Consider the following 12393-nt stretch of genomic DNA (forward strand, 5'->3'; position numbering starts at 1 on the left):
ATAATACCAGTCGACACCGGCAGACTGTTTTTCTTGCCAATTCTGTGGGCAATCAAGCTTGTTCGCAACAGCTAGCTGGTATGCTAATTGCATAACTTGCTTGCGAGTTAATCCATGATGCATTTGGGATGCAGTTATTAGGTATTCTTTCAGATTTTCTTCAATAATAGGTGAGAAGACCACTTTTGTTGCGTAGTTCGGTGTGAGTCTCATACATCTACGCTCCTCCGGTGCAGTCTCCTTATACTTTTTGACATAGCGTTGTAAAGTTGTTCGGTTTATGCCCAAGCTCTCTGCTGTAGCTCGAATACTCCACTCATCATCGACAACTTTGCGAATCCCCAGCTCCATCGTAGCGGCGTCAACAGTCTGCCGGTCCGTTTTCTTCTTTCTCTGTCGCGGCATGTTTTTCAACGTAATATATTAACTCCTCTCTCTACAAAAAGGACAAACCAAGACTGTGCTAGAGAATCAATTTATCAATAATCGTGTCATATTTGTTTCATCAGATGACCTAAGAAATTGAAAACTGAAAACAAAGTCCTATAACCTTACTCTTTATCGTAACCTAGCAGAGATCAGCGACTCGATTACATGTGATCTGTAACTAAAGGGTGAAAAAAAGAGAAAATGAAAGTGTGGATATGATTATCGATGGAAATTATTTCATTTTATAGGAAAATTTAGGCACTAACATTTACTATTCCACGATCGAAACACACTACGGAAACTCGCGCTGTCACGTACCTAGGTTAGGTAGTTCTGTAAGCGTGGCACAGAGGACCCCATCAACCTGCGTCACATTGGACCCCACTAAACATCGATATTATTTATCGTAAATATTTCAGATACAGAACAATTAAACGTTTTTGTGCGCACGTTGGTATTGAACCTAGATCCCGACGAACGTCTTATGAATTTTTTTTTAACTGTAGAATTCCTAGAAATCTATACATATCAAAAAGTTATGACAAGTAAAAATTTACTTTGCAAGGCTCCAATTACATATCTGCCTTTAACTAAAGTATACATGCTTATTTCGGCATAATTTTTTGATGGAAGTTATATATTTTGAAAACGAAAGTTTTCATACCCACCGTGACAATTTTGCAGAACGTTAATACAGAAAACTTGCACTGTCACATTGGACCCCGTGGCTCAAGGGAGCCGAGCGACTTCCCCCATTCGCATTTTTCCCCCACTCCCCCGTAGATAATTTTTTCCGCGCCGACTCCCCAGTAGATAGCTTTTATCGCGCCGACTCCCCCTTATATAATTCTCCGCGCTCCGACTCCCCCGTAGAAAATCTTCGCGCTGACTCCCCCGTAGATAATTTTCTTCGCGCCGACTCCCCCGATTCTCAAATAACCTATAGAATCTTCCCGGACTCTCCCATTTCGCTCTCTTCTCAGGGATCTCCGATCGCTGAGATTCTCAATTTGGAGGAAGATCAACCTCCTGCGGATTTCCCAAACGTAGGGCCCCACGAGGAGAAGGAGCAACCTTGCTCCACCCCTCCGATCCTCGGATCGCATGATCTCGAGGACCAGGATCGTTCTCCTAGCCCCGCGCTCAGTATAGAGATCGTAGAGGAGCTACCTCCACTTCCCCCACGTTGTTATTTTGCCCCTGGTCCTCTTCAGTCGCTAGAGTTAATTCTCTCAATGTTTCCGATCTCTTCGGTCCCACTCCCTCCTGGTGCGTTCTCTACCGGCCCCGAAGTATTTGACCTCGAAGCGGTCCGTGTCTTCCTTTCTCTGTCTCCCCCCGATGCACCAGTCCCCGTGTATCTCCCCCATATATATATCCAAAATATTATCTAATTCCCAAACTAATATTTTTAAATCACTTCCGCCCCAATACCGTCGTATTAAATGAAGTCCCAATATAGGCACACATACACACTTGCGAATACTCTGTTCGTTACACTAATATAAAATATTATAAATGTTAATATATATATATATATATAAAAATATATATATATAGATATATATATATATATATGTATATATGTATATATAAATGTGCATAATTTAATTGTTAACCTCGAGCTTGTATCGCGAGTCTGCGGATTTTTTTTCGTTTGTATTACTAAATTGTGCTTCTTACCAGGTCTAATCTGTAATAAATTACTTTTACATAGAATTAATCCCTTTTTTTTATACATATTTATCTTTCATATTTTTTTTCAATAAATCAATGACTGATTATAAGGAATTTGATTAATTTCTCCACCTCACTCATCATCCCTTGCTCTATTAAGCCACGCACTAGGTCCGATCCCGAGGTAAAGCAATTAAATTTGCTGCCTCAAAACAGGACCGAGGGACGCGGAACACCCTGAATGTTTGTCATTGGGCCCCCCGCTGTGGACCCATTGACCCATATATTCTGGGTTGTCGACGCGGCCTGCCTCGTGGGCACATTCTCAAGTTGTTACGTCCCTCCTTTCTCCCTCCATGTCTTACCTATCCTACTGCAACTCTGGACGTAACATAATAAACTTTTTAATTTTTCAACTTTTTATTTTTTATATAATTAATTATAATATTTGCATTCAAACATTTTCTTTTTCCTAATATTTTTAATTAATTTATTGATTACGAAACTTTATTAAATCTCATGTTTTCATACAATGTAATACTTGATCAAAATAAAAAACTTTTAATAATTAAAATTTATAGTACCGTTTTAGTTTTATAAATATATATTTTACAATTGATCCACCATATTTTTACAAATCATAAAAAAATCTTTATATGGACGTTTATCATTTTAAAAAATTATAAAGGTTAACCGTCCCCTTCAAAAAAAAGATCATTAGAGAATGACAATGTACTACAATAGATAATATATGCAAAAATTATTAAAGAAGAGGATAATATGATATCCAATTTCATTTTATTAAATAACTTTGTTTATATCTAATATTTTCCATTAAAACATAAACAGTTATATTCATCAAAATGTTGTTTAACAGATTCTAAACTCAAAATAATGAAATATTTATTATTTAGGACATATGGTTTATAAAAATCTAATGTACTGTATAATCGGTGGAAGAAAAAAAGTGGTCGTAATATATCCATAATAATAATTTTTAAAAATTAATTTACTTTAAAGGAAATACATTATCTTGTTACAAAATTCTATATATTTTAATTTTCCATTATTTAGAATTTTTTACGTTCAAAAATTAAAAATACCAATAGAAATTTTATTAGCAATATTATTTTGTCCGTGTTTAACATTAAACAACAAATATAAAATGATGTCTGTAATGTTTCTAAATAATGTGATATCTAAAATGTTAATGGATTTATCAAAAAAAATTTTTAATAAAAATTTAGTTTAAAAAATCATATTAACAAAATTCTATTATATTCAGTAAAGAAAGGACTATTAAGAGTATATTACGGTTATTAATGCGCAAGTTTAAACAATTTATTTCTTTCTAACAATGTAGAATGTTTTGCCTCCACATATAGAAATACTTTGTAACGTAATTATGTATTTAAAGAAGACTCTAAATGGAAATGAAATGTTCTACATTGTTAGAAGAAAATAAATTGTTTAAACTTGCAAATTAATAATTACGATATACTCTAATTAATCCTTAATTTTCAATTTATTGACAATTTGATAATACTATTTCAGTATTATTTTGATTCCATGTTATTGTATAATTCGAAATATACAGTCGAATAAAAAATTAAATAACAAAAAAGCATTCAAATGTATGTATAGGTACATTCGTATGATAATACACTCAAGTTCAAAAATAATAAAGAAATATGTGTAATTAATGGTTAAAAATATATTTCAAAAAAATTAGAAAAGCTTAAAAATAAAAATGCCTTATAACAATTATCAATTATTATGTATTAATAGTGGTCTACTAAATGAATAACTCTATAAACAATTGTTAAAATACATTATTTAATAACAGAAATAATATGAGTAATCATATTGTTGATCGTAATCATAATGCCTCCTTCTTCTTTTTCTTTTCTTCTTCTTTCTCTTCTTCTTCTTATCGAAAGCTTTTAAACTTATTTAATCAATTTTGATTCCCCTCCTGGAATATATGCGGATGACAAGTTATCTTTCAAATTACCTTTCTGGTAGCCATCTAAAGTCAAATTTTCCACTTCTTTCTTTAATTAATATTCACATTTTGAAAAAATTAAAACAATCTGCAAAATTACAAATATGTTATTAGACTGATAGTGTAACAACACAATGATAGTAAGAAAGCCTTTTTCGGTCGCAGCTAAATCTTAGTGCCTATATTTATTCATGTGATCTGCAAAATAATAATAACAATAATATTACTTTTTACAGGAACAAAATAAGAAAAAAAATTGAATAAAAATAACAAGATTAAGTAAATGTTATTATAAGAAGATTTATTATTCTACATGCTTGAAAGTGTGATATAAATTTTACAATTTCGTGCATTTATTTTCCATTTATTTTGTATTAATAGTTTAAATAGTTACTTAAATAATTTCTGTATTAATTAGATATATAATAATAAATATTGTAACAATACAATATAGCAACTTTTTCTTCATATACGTATTTTTTATATTTAGATTTATATAGAAAGGAATTATTGAAATATCATATATAAAATTATGATACAGTATTATTAAATACTATTGGAAACATGAATACTTTATTATTCAATTACTATTTAAAATAAATGTAATTACTATTCAAAACTATTTGTTAATAGTTATAGTTATGTTGTTAATAGTTATAGTTATATTATAAGCATATTATTTAAAAAATAATATGGTAATAATATATTATAATTATATATTGTATATTATTTCTATGTAATTATTCAAAAATTTTCAAATTGCAATCCACGTGAAAAAGATTCGTATGAATAAATATAATATAAAATGTAAGTATAATACAAAAATAATCAATATAGATGTAATTTCTCTATACAAAATGTTAATTTAATATAAACATATGTTTATATAATAAAATAAATACAAAAACATAAGTTATAAAAACAAGAAAAATAAAAATAGTTAAAAATAACAAGAAAACTTATTCTACTATACTGACAAGTTTGAAAGTTTTTTATATAAATTTTGCAAAGTCGTGAATTTTTCACCATTTGTTCTATATTATATTAATTGTTTAAATTTAAATGATTTCTTAAATAATTTGTATAATAACCACCTAATAAATATTGTAACAATATAATATGACAACTTTTTCTTTATGTAGTATGTATTTCTCACATTTAGTTTCATATAGAAAGGAACTATTGAAATAAAATGTATAAAATTGATATATTATTATTCATTACTATTAAAAACAAATATAATTATTATTCAAGACTATTTGCTAATAGTTATGTTATATTATATTATAAAACATTACTATTCATACATGTAGAAGTTTATAATTACTATATTTAAAATATTATAAAAATTGAATAATAATTATTAAACAACATATCAAAAATTTCCAAAAGTTCCTTACCAAATAAAATAAAAATAAAAAATAGTTTATTAATTTATTTTAATATTATTTAACATATTACAATAATTAAGGTTTTATAAAATCATACTACAATAATTGATCATCATGTAATATATTATCTTTAATTTCTATTTAATTTCTTTTCTTATATTATTATTTTTATATAATTATAGTAAAATCTTCCAATTGCAACCTAAACATTTTAATTAAAGAAAAAAGAAATCAAAATAAATAATTTTATGTATACAATGTAATTTATGTAAAATCAATGTAAGTTTTAAGATGAAAAATTTAGCTTTTATAATAAACAATAAAAATTATATAGTTTTTTTTTAAATTTCTTATATTGTCTATGTTTATATTTTATATTGAAATTATTATAATTTAAATATTCCTTTTGTATTACATTATTATGTAATTTAACTATATAAGATATTAATTCAATGTAAACATTTGTTCTTATATAACAAAATAAACAAAATAACGTGTTATACTTACATAACATTATTGCAGTTGTTCTTTCTTCAGAATAAGTAGCACCTTGCATTTTATTATTGAATTGTATATAAACATTTTAGTATAATATCCCATTGTCTTTATCGACTTCATGTAATTTCTCTATATAAGACGTTATTTCAATGTAAACATTTGTTATTATACATATAACAAAATAATATTAAATACTAAAACATTACTGTATGTACTTACATAATATTCTTGCATTATATAAACTATACATGTGCGATTCATTTTTTTATATTATATATATATATATAAAATTACAATAATTATTCACTTTAAAAACCTCACTTCCGATATTGATAAATTGAGACTTAATGTGATTTTACGAAACGAAAAAAAAAAGCAGAAAAGTGTCTGCCTGTAAATCGAAATTGTTAAATTGATGACTATTTAGGTTAAGAAATCTGTAATATCGGCGTGTAACGACATCTTTTTTTCTTTTTAGTTTTGATACTTATGTAACGATGCGCCTCCGCATCGTTCCCCTGGGGCCACGAACCGCCCCCCCTGTCCGGCCGAACACCCGCCGGACAGACGAACAGGCGCTACGCGCCGATAATCGCCTCGAACACACGCACGCGAACGGCCCGACGAGCGCGCCGTTAAACGCCCGAAGTCCGCGCGCACGCGCACGGATTCGCATGCTCCTGGCGTTGGAGCGACAGAGAGGCGTACGCTCAAGCGAGAGCGCGATACCGGACCGATCTCGGAGCAGCGGGGATGCTGTATTCTGAGAAGAACCGAACTCCACTCGAACATCCCCGACTCTCCGAGATCGGGGTATAAAAGGCGGACGATCCCGCAGAGAGATCGACTCCTCTCCGGTCCAGCCTCCGAGCCAGACCCAGGAAATCCGCGTGGTAGAGCGAGCTCTGTCACCGCCGAGAGATCTCGGCGATTTCCGATCCCGCTTTCCCAGCACCGAGGGAATCCGAGTGGTAGAGCGAGCTCTGCCACCGTTGAGAGATCTCAACGATTCCCTCAACCCATCTCCGTCCAAACATCCACGGTAACGACTGCCACCAAGGGGGTAGAGATATCTCTGCCTCCATCGAGAGCTCTCGAGGCAGCCGACACCGACTCACGTCGGGGATTCCCTACTAAGGGAATCCCGCCGCGCACCTGTCGCGAATTCGCGGAACACCGACGCGGCTTCTAGCGTGGGGCGTCCCGGCCCGCGCGCACCGCGGACCGACAAGGCCGGCGACGACATAAACATCGTAGGATCCTCGCGACGATACCGACACCAAGCGCGAGCGAGACCGCGCTATCGTGCGCTCTCTCGCACCGACCGCGACCCGAGTGCGAGCGACCGGACGTATGTACATAGATCCCCGGTCTGTAAATACCGCGTCTTCTTGCTGTAAATACCGCGTCTTCGTACTGTAAATACCGCGCCTTTTTATTGTAATACCGCGTCTTCTTATTATAAACCCGCGTCACCGTACCGTCGCGGATGCACCGCGTGTATCCGCGAACTGCGGGCACATATTGTCATTAGTAGATCGTAAATAAAGTCATTACACATTACACGCACGTCCGATCTCGGAATTGATTAAACCCGGCAACCTTCCTTCGAGCCCTGGCTTCCCTGAGCTCGTCCGCGCTCGGACAAAACACAGGTTGTTACACTTATATAAACTGTACTGTACGAGAGTCACATAACCAGTAAAAATAGGATAAAATAAATGTAAGACATAAGATAATAATAATTAGATTGGCAAATCGATTATGATATAATCGTTGCAGCGATATGCACAAATGCTAACGAGGGTGAAACTAATATCATGGTTTCCGAATACGAAAAAAGTAGGGCCCACTTGACAGTGGGACTGTTGAAATGACTAATCAGAAAATACCTTGATGTAAGTTGATAAGAGTGAGCATCGCCTGCTCACTCGATTTTCGTGTAGTAGCATTGATGATAAACTAAACTCTCCAACAATGCAGAGCAATGGATTGTTTATACAAGCAATAACAATTAATTTTTGATTTTTGAGAATTTGATAAAGTACAATACTAGAATTTCAAGGCTACTGTTTATCCAGTCATTTACCCTATCAAGAATCAATATTTTTTAAATGTGTTTTTTAAATATTTATTTATTATTATTAAAGAAACGTTATAATAAAAAATAAATATTTAAAAAACATTTAAAATACAGTATTTGCTAATTTCATAGAGTAATAATAAATCAAATCATATTCTATTTTTATATCTATTTATAATTTACTTATTTGTAATCAGTCATCAAAATATTATCTGTCATTTGTTATCATAAACTCTAATATTCTTAATCATAAGTATATAATTTTTGAAATAATTATCTTATTATTTATATTTAGTTATTATTATATGTAAACATGAAATTAAATAAATGGCGCGCTTGTGATGAGCTAGTATATGTAAAACTTACATGCGTAAACATGTATAATAATGTAATACACATGTGCATTCAGCATAATATATTTAATAAAATATTTTTGGAATAAAAATTCTTATTTTGCGTTTCTACTTTAATCTAAATATCAGTTTTTGGGCAGTCATCTTTATTTAACTTCTACTTTTAATTTAATTTTGAACAATTCTATTTATTTTTGAAAATAAATAGAATTATTAGTTAAAATTGTTCACAGATAGATTAATGCTATTAGTTATAATACTTGCCTAAACAAAAATACATTTAATATTAATAAAATTGTATTTATTAATTGGATATCTAATTTAAATATTTAACCAGGCTTGTTGATATAAAATTGTAAATTTTGATTTGTCACCATATTATTGAATTTTGTAATAATTTAGTTAAGTAATAAATCTGTTAAGAAACTAATAAATAACAGATTTAACAGTTTTATGTATACTTTTAATAAATTTTTAGTAAAATTTATTATCATAATACTATACTCCCCTTAGAAAAAAATTATTACTCCAAGTATTAAATTGGTTATTTAATTTTTTATTTTAAGTATTAAAAACACTAACAACAATGCTTTTAGTACTTAAAAAAAATAATTAATCACTAATCAATTTAATACTTAAGAAATAAATTTCTCTGAGAAACAAATATCATTTTATAATATCAATAAACATAATTATGCTATAATAAAAAGGATATGTAACGCACGAAGTGTGCTGTCGTTGTCGAAATGTATCGCGGGCTTTGTTGCCGCTTTTCCGCCTTGCCGATTGGCTGTGGCTGGTTGACGTGTTCGAAAGAGTTGAGATCGTGGCGTGAGTTTCGCCGATGATAATGCTAATGACGTTTTGCGTTTTGACGTGCGGCGGGGTTAAGTAGTGTGTGCACGCGCGCGAGGTTAGTGGCGAGAAGAAATGTGTATGTTCTTCCGGTATAAGTAGTATATGGTTAGCCATGGGGCGTCAAAACAAATGACGTCACTGGCGCCAGTCTTATCAATGAAGTGGCGGGGGTAGGGTGACGCGCTAGCAGTAAAAGGGCCAAGTGGAGGGGAGGGTCTGACGAAATTTGGAGCGGGGCGTGGAGGACCTGACGATATCAGGACCGGCGGGAGGGGCGGGGAAGACCTGACGATATCAGGAGCGTTTTTATTGGGAAGTAAAGGGGATGGCTCCGGAAGGAATTAGAGTGTGCTTATTGGTTTCCCCCACGGCTGCCCCAGGAGCGGATTGGTTGAAAAACAGGTATTTTGGGAAAAATTTAGCAGCAAAGTGGGGAACGGGTAAAAGAGGAGTCGAAAGGTCTTATCTGGAAATTACGATAGAAAGGACGGAAGCGCCTTTTACGATATACATATGCTTTCAAAGGTATGGTAAGTTTAGAAAAAGATAATTATCAAAAGGAAGCACTTTACGATTTTAGCGTTACTACGTACAGGAGATAGAGTCTTGGCATTAGGTAGGTCGAGTGAAAAAATAATTCGGTTTTAAAAGTTACAAAAGAGTATTTATTGAAACATTCAACTTTTTTTTTCATACATCTACGAGTATATTCTTACATTTTTAAGTTACATGATTGAATGGGGTAGCATACAGATGGTTTCATCACGCATTTTCTTTTATTATAAAGAAAAAATTTGTGAAAACTATTATTATTGTTACATTAATCTTACAAACTATTTATTATTATTCTTACATTAATCATACGAAGATTTATACTTTTTAAAAAATGCATGATTAAATATGACGCTGCAAAAGAGTGCGTTTATATAATGAAATTGTACAAATTATGACCCGTGATTTGACAGAATTATATGGACGATTTCGTCGAAGCGCAGTAAAGTTATTTCTAAAAATATTATATTAAAGTACATATCAAGAAAAGTTAAATCCTTAATTTGAGTACGTACATCGCGTTCGATTTCACTATAGTTTCCTTTTAACGTTAGTTTTATAATATCGCGATCTACGTAACTTTTCGGAAGTTTCAATTCTATTTCTTTGATTAAATAGTGAGCGCACTCGTTGACGATATTGCTTAAAGTTTTTAAATGTTCTAAATAAGCATCCACGCACTTCATTACGTTCTCCAGGCCCAGGAAGGTAGTTTTCTGCATCACGATTGCTACGGCATAGAGTTTCCGTTTCTTCATCGGTGGTGCTGAATCTTCGCCCTCCTCGTTGGTATTTTCCGCAGAATCTGATTTTTCTTTCTCCTTGTACGTCAACAATAGCGACTTTGACCCGTAGGATGAGGTAAAGATGACTGAGATATTTTTTATTACTACAGGTTCCGGTTTGAATTTGTTATTCGCGTTCAAGTAGTCGCTCATAACACCCATGTTTTCTTGAAATTGCAGCCACGATTCCGCATCAAAATATACTCCGTCAGCGTTGCTCCCGCTTAATTTCACTACAGGCTCAAAGATTCCCTTTTTAGTAGTTTGCAGTCCCACGAGTATCCTTTTCGTATGTGAATTGTTGAGTCCATACGTTGTTGTCAGTAACATGGGAAAGCGTTCGCTTCTCCTCTCGTCGTTATGCATCTCGCTGATATCGGGAATCCCTGTTCGCTTTGCAGAGTTATTACTAGCTTGCTGGTTAGCGATCTTCTTCTTTTTACTTTGTTCTATCGAACGGCGAAACTGATGAAAAGTAACAGGACTAACAGTAATAAAAACACAAGGTTACTCTCTAACGAAGTTAACACTTCGAACGAGGAGACTTGAATGATTTTCAGTACGGGGTATCGTTGACCACGTCGACTCTGTTTGCGACGTTGCAACAATATAGACACGAGTTTGCGCGCGCAGCTAAGAAATTAAAAACATTTTTAAATTTTTCTAAATTTTCTAACAGAAATAATCTTACAGCGATATGATTTAAAATATCACGAGGATATGTCTAATACGACAAAGACGTGAGCGTGCGCACTTACGATAAGTTGTTCGGACATGTAATAACTTGCACTTACTGACTTTTTCCAGATAAATGACTTCCTTCACTTCCGTTATCAAAAATATCATCCTTTGCGGTGAGCGTGATTTTTTCTAGATAGGGAGTCAAAGATTAAACTTTTATCGAGCCTTTCGTTTTATCGACAGGAAAGAATGTCAAAAATATACTTTTGTTAGAAGAATTTTTAAGGTTTGGCTCTTAGCCTGATTTTTTCAAATGTCAACTTTTGACAAGAGTATGATTTTTTTCTAATCAAAGAATAGGAAACATTATCTACTATAAGATTAATCTACGAAACGAGGGTTTTGTCTAGCAACAAAACAGAACAGTAGATAGGACTAACTAGAAAAATCAGAGTTCGAAAGAAGGCTGAGTTGTCGAGATAAATTCATTTTCTTTTTCCTCGCTTTTGAAATATTTGGAAGATGCAACGTATAAATGTTAAGTTTCACGAAAGCTAAGCGTTAGTTCGGCTTTCGTACTCTCCAGTTATAAGTCGAGAGTTTTTCGTTGTACTACGACAAACGTTGTAAGAGCAATTTTTATTGCGAGTGAAAAAGTGAAAATAGTGAAAATGTTGCGCGACGATATTGTTAAATTTTTTATCGTGGCGTGTAATTTTAATAATAAAACAGTGAAGGGTCACTATTTTAAGAAGATAGCGCGTGACAATGACTCGTCGAACTACGCATTGTTCGACAAGTTCGCTAAGGAGTGCTCCAGCACATTGCTATGTGTTATGCACAGGCTGGGGCACTGTAATGGCAACGTGACGTTGGAAAATATAATTCGACGTCACGTTGAAATGCGACAACAGAATAAAGCGTTTTTTGAAAATGATGCGGGGGGTCATATAGCTGACTTCTTGCGTCAAAGAGAAGGTAAGTAAATTTGATGTAAATTTAAAATTGAACGTATTAATGTAAGTGTTTTTAGATATTATTTAATTATATTTATTTTTACAGTTGTAAGACACGTAGCCAG

This window comes from Solenopsis invicta, chromosome 12 (assembly GCF_016802725.1).
Source record: "Solenopsis invicta isolate M01_SB chromosome 12, UNIL_Sinv_3.0, whole genome shotgun sequence".
Classification (NCBI taxonomy): domain Eukaryota; kingdom Metazoa; phylum Arthropoda; class Insecta; order Hymenoptera; family Formicidae; genus Solenopsis; species Solenopsis invicta.